General features: G+C 48.7%; 1 protein-coding gene across 1 annotated transcript in view; it reads right to left on the bottom strand.

Annotated features, from left to right (window-relative positions):
• The window catches only part of AGPAT3 (1-acylglycerol-3-phosphate O-acyltransferase 3), a 57,041-nt gene extending 52,079 nt beyond the window's left edge, over positions 1–4,962 (bottom strand). Inside the window, exon 1 of the mRNA XM_015560821.1 lies at positions 4,898–4,962. The gene's annotated coding sequence lies outside the window, so the exon portion shown is untranslated. The remainder of the gene's footprint in view (positions 1–4,897) is intronic.
• Positions 4,963–7,895: the final 2,933 nt, after the last annotated feature.

Raw genomic sequence — 7,895 nt, 5'->3', positions numbered from 1 at the left:
GGCTTACTCAGCTGTGCCGGAGTGCAGGCGCCGGGCTTGCCCTGGGCTCCTGGTGTACGAAGCCCGCACGTCCTGCCACTTCTTTCTGAGCCGCGACACCAGGAAGGTGACAGCTAAGTGGATGCTGCACACGAGCTCCGCCCTGTCATCTTCACGCGGCCAACAGCCACTGCCAGACACGCATCCTCTTCATCTGCATGTCACCTCATCGTTTCGGCCACCACGCTCTCCTCGTGGGTCAGCAAGGACAGGAACTGGTCCAGGCCTGGGCCCGGGACTCATGGGATCTGCTTGACCAGAGACTGAGGGCAGAAGACAGCACACTTCTGGGCCAGCTTCGTATTCTTTTTGGGTTTTTTCTTCAGGCCTCATGTCCCTGTGGGGGGTGTACTGGTAAATGGCCTTGGCCTCAGCACAGGGCTGCTGGTCCCCCAGATCACAGGTGGAGAAAGTGGGGCAGGAGTGGACTTGCGCCTGGCGGTGCCCAAGGAGCGTCTGTCCTTCTGAGGGTCACAGCTCTTCAAGCCGATCTGCAGCCTGACTGTCTGCAAAGACCTCCTGCGCTGGCGCTGCTTCCTGTGCGGGACTGCCCGCCCCGCCTCATGCAGGGTATCCCGGGAGACTTTCCTGCTCAGGGTCCCTCGCACGGCCAAAACCTGACAGAGCTACTGCTATTTTAAATAAATTATTAATGACTTTTAAATGTTCTTGGTGTTAGTTTCTAAAATAGTATATACATCAACACCGGGCTTTCTCCACATGGCACTACTGACATTTGGACCAGATACTTTGTGGTGGGGCTGCCCCGCGCACTGTCGGATATTAGCAGCATTCCTGGCATCTACCCTAGGGGCAAACAGAAACACCACAACCACCACCACCACCACCACCACCACCAGTTTACCAACCAAAAACATGTCCTGGCACTGCCAAGTGTAAAGGGATCAAAGGTTTGAGAACCACTGCTCTTCACTTATGAATATAAATGTAAAAATTCCTTTAAAAATTAGCAAACAGAACCTAATAGCATATTAAAAAAATAACACACGAAGACCAAGGGGGGTTTGTTCCATGAATGCAACCATGATTTTATGGTAAGAAATCTATTAATAAAATTCATTCTATTTCTTTAAGAAAAATGCTGGTCAGGTAATTTAGCAAAATTCAACCTCACTTCCTGATAAAAACACCCCATAAAGTGGAGGCAATTTAAAAGATTATAGACACTCATTATATGCTTCCCCTGAAGGCGACACACCCACTACGGACTCCCCTGTAAGGTAATAACCTCTCCACCCCAAAGTCAGCATTTCCTGAATGAGAAACAATCAAGGCATTCCAGGAAACAGCAGGAGCCACACAAAATGCCCATTACTGAACCCATCGCAGGCAAGAATATAGATGGAATACTCACAATAAATATATATTAGCAGACTGATTCTAGCCATGCAGTTTTAAAAAAAAAAATCATGACCGCTCTAGCTGGTTTGGCTCAGTGGACAGAGTGTCAGCCTGTGGACTGAAGGGTCCTGGGTTTGATTCAGGTCAAGAGCACATGCCAGGATGCAGGCTCGATCCCCAGTAGGGGGCATGCAGGAGGTAGCCGATCAATGATTTGTCATCATTGATGTTTCTCTCTCCTTCTCCCTTCCTCTCTGAAATCAATGAAAATATATTTTTTAAAAATACTCCAAATTTTAAAAAGTAAAATAAAATCATGACCAAATTTTGTTTATATCAGGACACAGAAACAGTTCACTATAGAAAATCAATTAATCTAATTACTGGCAATAAGAGAAAAAGGAAGAAAACAAGCCTATTTCACTGGATTCGGGAAAGGCAGACAGGAAGTGCAATCCACTCACACTTACGGAATGACCATCGAGACTCCATCCCAACATCGAGAACTTACTGCGGCCACAGGGAAAGACAAGTAAAGAATAAGAGGCATAGAGATTGCACAGCTTTGTCACTGGTACATGAGATGATCCGTCTACACAGGAGATCCAAGGAGTTCTTTTTTTTTTTTTAATATATTTTATTGATTTTCTACAGAGAGGAAGGGAGAGGGATAGAGAGTTAGAAACATCGATGAGAGAGAAACATCGATCAGCTGCCTCCTGCACACACCCCACTGGGAATGTGCCCGCAACCATGGTACATGCCCTTGACCGGAATCGAACCTGGGACCCTTCAGTCCGCAGGCTGACGCTCTATCCACTGAGCCAAACCAGTCAGGGCTTCAAGGAGTTCTTGAGGCAATTCCGGAAAACGGAGAGCTATAGAAGATGGTGGCCAGAACATGGACACCGCTCCGCCCGCGGCAGCACCTTCCCTTCCGCCAGGGCTGCCAGCTGCCCGCACGCCTCCCTGACAGGCGCCCACTTTGGAAGACAATGAAGAGAGCAAAGTGGCACTAAAATTGAGAATGGGCCACACACGCGTGACACTCACTCCTGTGCCAGGCCTGCGGGGTGCCCTCCCTTCAACGTCTAGGCCAGGCCATCCCTCCCGGCTCAGCCCTGTGTTTCTATGGACTCACCTCTTCACTTCAGTTCACGTGGAAGCGAGTAGGAGCACAGCTCAGGCAATACCAAGCGCCGAGTCAAGAAGGCGGCCAGGACAACTCAGGTTGCACGTGATGCGGCCACCAGATAGATACATGTGATGTGGCCCCCGATGCCCTTCCCCACAGTCCTCTGTTCCAGCCAGAACCCCCGAAACAGAGCCAAACCAGCGGCACACCAGGTCCTGGTGCGCCCAGGCACGGCCACTCCAGAGGAGCGCTTCAGTTTTTAGTTCTAGTCCCCAAGAGATAAGGAGCTGCCAGGCTGGCGGTGTCTGTGAGACAAGACGGCGCCGCCACAGTGGCCTCTGCCTGGCGTTAGCCGCCTGGAGGCAGGCAGCCCTGCCCAGGAGCACTGGTGACCTGGACAGCGAAGGCATGTGAACCTGTGTGCACACAGCCCTTTATGCGTTCCAGCAGGAGAATGCAGGGTGGGAGGTACCAGAAAACAGACGCCCCTTCCTGGGAAAGGAACCTGGTCCAGGAAGCTGATTTCAGTCTCCCATCTCCCCAAACTCCGTCCTTCTGGGGAGGTCCGGCGGCTGACCAGTGAGTGACCCTGGGCCCCTCTAGCCCAGGAACAACCCGTGGCGGGGGACACACGCCGGCTGTGCACGGTGCAATGCGCCTCCGGATCACAAGGATCACAAGGCTCCCGGGGTCCCCCACAGCCCCTGCAGCTCTGCGCCCCTGGGCCCCAGTACCCCTGGCAGTTGTGAGGGACAGAATCCCCTCAGCCCCAAGCATCCTCCAGCCACTGCAGGTGATAATCGACAGGAAAAGAAAGTAGTGCACTGAGAGCTCCACCCTAGGATACAATGTAACTGTGATTTTCTTCTGTACACAATAGCAGCTCTCAGCAACTTAACAAGTGAAACCCGACGCTGAGTATTAAATCAATGATGAGCAAAGAAAGCAAATACACTTTTGATTCAGAATGTCAGAGTCTACAGCCATACCACGCCCACGCTATGGCCAGAGTGTTGGAGACGAGGCTTGTGTCATATTTATGGTAACAGTTGCTAAACAGGCACTCATAAGAAAAGACTCAATTCTAAAGTGACACTAAACAAAGTAATTTTAACTTGAAAGGGAAGGCAGTACTGCAGTGCTCAGTTCATATATTTAAGCAACATTATTTTAAACAAGCCAAGACTACAAATACAGAAAGTATGAGATTGGCATGGGGTTGTATCAACTTACTCATATCCCCAAAACTGTTTGTTTTTACCAAATAGTAGCTATCAGCACACCGTTCGTTGTAATCATTACACAGGAGCTTAAACATCCTGCCTGAGAACTGGGAACTATTAATTAAATGTGCAAACTTCTAGACAAGGTGGCTGGGACCCGCTCTTTGCAGACAACACTTTAAAAGACAGGTGACTTCAGGCCCACAGAAGAAATGGCAGGAGGCCATCTGGTGGAGGCATGATTAACAGAAAGGAACCTGTCGCTCACTGACCTAACACTAGTAGATCTCAAGACTGCGTGTGGGTGCAGGAGGGCGGTGGTCAGCTTGGAGCCTAATAGAAGGGTCCTGGACTGCCTGGAGCCAGGACACAGAGGACAGAAGAGGGGGTGCGGGTAACTGGAGGCCACTCTGTGGGATGGGCCTGAGGACTCTGATGACTGGGTACCCCCATGCCCACCCCGATTCAGTGCTCTCTGCCAGAGCTGCCAATTATCACTGGGCTCCCGGGCGAGTGCCCTAAGAGCTGACTGCCCCATGGAGAACTGGGCCTCCTCCTGGCAAACATGCCCACACACCTCGGGGTCACGTCACCCCTGGACATCTAAATGGACAGCCATGTCTGTCTCAAAGAGTCTCTCAATCTTCAGGTCCGCTAACAAAAGCCAGGTCGAGCTCTGCGGGGTGATGCCCACTGCTGCTCCCCCGCGGACACACTGGGACCCCGCGGCATCCTTAGCCTGGCCCCCCAGGAAACAACAGAAGGGGAGACCCCATACCTGAACTTTCTCATTTCGCTTTTGGATAAATGGGAACTGATTAACAAATACCTAAGAAAACTTCAAAGCACATATCCCTTTAAGAAATCAATCAACATGCACTAAGGCCCAACCGTGCTCCACAAGGTCCCTTCAATGTCACTGAAGCTAACTCAGTGAGCCCGGCTCTCCAGGCAGATGGACTTCTGGGTCTGCCAGCAAGAGCTGTGCCCAGATCACGAGGGCGGGACCCACTCCAGGGCCGTTCCTGGGAACAGAAACCAAAAGGAGAAATCTATTAGATCATGTAACTGAAACACACACACACACACACACACACACACACACACACAAGCTCGGGTGCCTCCTCTCCTAACTTACTGAGGCTCGGGGTCAGCACAGCCAGGGAAGCAATCGCCCTGAGAGGTTCTCACCTCGAGGGCCTAACAGCGAAAGGCACAAACACACGTAGGAAAACCACACGGTGACCAAACCCCTGCCCATCAGGGGAGCTGACCACGGGGAATGAATTTTATTTCCCCGCGAACTGAATGCTCCACCACCTTCAGCAAACACCGAGGCCATGGCCCATTCGGGGCCTTTCCGAGCCGTGACTTCCCCCTGCCTGATCGGAAGGCCCCACAGATGGCTCACAAATGAACACCCCCCAGGAAGGACCACAAGGCAACTTCCACCTCCCCGCAGGCGCTCAGGAGCAGCTGAAGCTGGGCTCCTCCCGCCATGCGCTGCGCGGATCCAAACAGCCCCCAGGCCTCTGCCCTCTGGATGCCAGGACCTGTCCTTCCCGGCACAGCAGTGCTGCCCGACCTCGTTCGCACTCTCGCTCCCTCCCACACCCGACAAACCCTGCACACCAGGCTCCCCTCCAGAACAGCCAGCCTCCTCTCCCTCCAGCACGACCTTAGGCTGTGACCAAGGAAGCGAAGCCCCAGGGCCACTGGCCAATCTTATTCCTTGTTTTTGTTTGCTTTAAGTTGTGGTAAAATATACATAAAATTCACATTTTAATCACTTTTAACATATGTTTTTATTGATTTCAGAGGGAGAGGGAGAAACATCAATGATGAGAGAGAATCACTGATCGGCTGCCTCCTGCAAGCCCCCCACTGGGGATCCGGCCTGCAACCTGAGCATGTGCCCTGACCGGGAATTGAACCCTGACCTCCTGGTTCATAGGTCAACGCTCAACCACTGAGCCATCCCAGCCAGGCCATTTTAATCATTTTTAAGTGCACAGCTCAGTGGCATTAAGCACATTCACACTGTTGTACAACCATCCACATCATCCATCTCCAAAACTTTTCACCTTCCCCAGCTGCAGCCCTCTCCTCATTGAACACTAACTCCCCCCCACCCCAACCCCTGGCACTCAGCATCCTACTTTCTGCCTCTATGGGTCTGACTGCTCTAAGCATCTCATATATGTGGAATCATAGCCTTCGACCTTTTGTGACTGGCTTATTTCACTCAGTATGATGTCCTCCAGGTTCATCCATGTCATAAGCATGTTTGTTTTTAAGGCTGAATAATATTCCATTTAAGTATACACCACATTTTTCTTCTATCAATCGTGTCGTTTTAGCTTCCACATTTAGGCTTATGACCCATTTCGAGTTGATTTTTTTACAATGGGAGGAAGTAGGACAAAGGTTCATTCTTTCTGCATATGGGTGTCCAATAATGCTGGCATCACTTGTTGAAAACGCTACCACTTCCTCATTGAATTATGCTGGTACTTCTGTTGGAAACTGATTGACTCTAAATGTGCGGGTTTGTTTCTGGAATCATTCCATGCCACTGATCTTCATGCATACCTTTTCCACAATTACTGAAGCAAGAGAGGGTCTTAAAACCAGGTCATCTTTTGTTTGTCTCTTCAAAATTATTCTGGCTATTCTAGGTCTTTGAATTTCCATTAACTTTTAAAATGAGCTTGTAAATTTCTAAAAAAAATAAACAAACAAACAAAAACCTTGCCAGGATTTTTATTTTGATTGCACTGCATCTCCATGTCAGTTTTGTAGAGCTGACATGTTAGTGACATTGGGTGTCCTAGTTCATTGACATAGTGTATCTCCCCATTTATATAGGTCTTCTTTAATTTCTCTGGGTACATTTTTTGGTTACATTTATCCCTAAGAATTTCATATTTTCCCTGCTGTTGTAAATGGTGTTTTATTACAAATTTTAATTGTCCAGTGCTAGTATATTGTCCAGTGTTATACTGACTTGTATCTTGTAAACTCACTGAACTCACCTATTAGTTCTAGTAGCTTATTGTAGATTCCGTAGCATTTGCCACACCTGTGAATAAAGATTTCCCTTCTCTTTGCCATCATGTATGTCTTTTATTTCCTTTTCTTCTCTTACTTTTCCAGTTTAAGGTTGGTTAAAAGCGGTGAGAAGGTGGGGGACATGCCAAGGTCACAGGGCCCTCTCTCATGAGGCCACTCGGAACCTCGACAGCCCTGTCCTGTGGGAGCTTGACGCGAGCCACAAAGGGAAGTGCTCCTCCAACTGTACATTTTCTAGCGCCACATGAAAAAGTGAAAAGAAACAGGCAAACATGATTTAAGAGTACATTTTATTTGACCCAATATATCCAACATCCAGTCCGTGTAAAAGCAGCTTAGGGAGGTGTCTTACGCTCCCTCTCATGCTCTTGGGAATCGTGTGCATGTCACACTGACAGCACCTCCGAACCCCCGGCAGCCGCCACAACTCCGGCTCCGCACAGTGCGGACAGAGCACGCCTCTGAGGTCCTTGTCCTCCCATCTCCCTTTTCCACTTACAAGTTAAGAATTTTAGTTTCATGAACTCTTTGACTTCAAGTGATTTTACAGTGGTTAATTCTTCTACTGGATGGTAGGCATGGGGATTCAATATTCTGTTTTCATATTTCTTAATTTAAAAAAAATAAGCTACCCATTCCTGGAAATAGAATATAATCACAAGTTATAAAATAAAAATGACAAAATTATCAAATACCCCCAATTTTCTATTTCTTCTGTAAACTTTGAAAGGAGAAGAAGAAACTGAACCCTTTCTGGAAATAAGTACTAATGACGAAGCATAAACAACTCATAATTATCATCACTTCCTTTTAAACTTTCTCTTTTTTTCTAGAAAAAAGTTCTTATTTATAAGAAGCCCCTCTCTTATTTATATTCTCTGTCTCTCTATCAGGCCGTCTGTCACCCCCAGCACCCCTACCCCACTCCCACCAACAGGAAGGACCACCTCTGTCATCAAACCACCACCTGGTACAAATCTTTCTTGTTCTGTACAGTTGACGTGCTCCATGTCACACAATTCAAGTTACACGCCGTGTCGAATAAAGCGCATCTGGAATGCTCC

Source organism: Myotis davidii, unplaced genomic scaffold, assembly GCF_000327345.1.
Source record: "Myotis davidii unplaced genomic scaffold, ASM32734v1 scaffold1476, whole genome shotgun sequence".
Lineage (NCBI taxonomy): Eukaryota > Metazoa > Chordata > Mammalia > Chiroptera > Vespertilionidae > Myotis > Myotis davidii.
The sequence above is the reverse complement of the archived record's forward strand: the minus strand, read 5'-3'. Positions and strand labels throughout refer to the sequence as shown.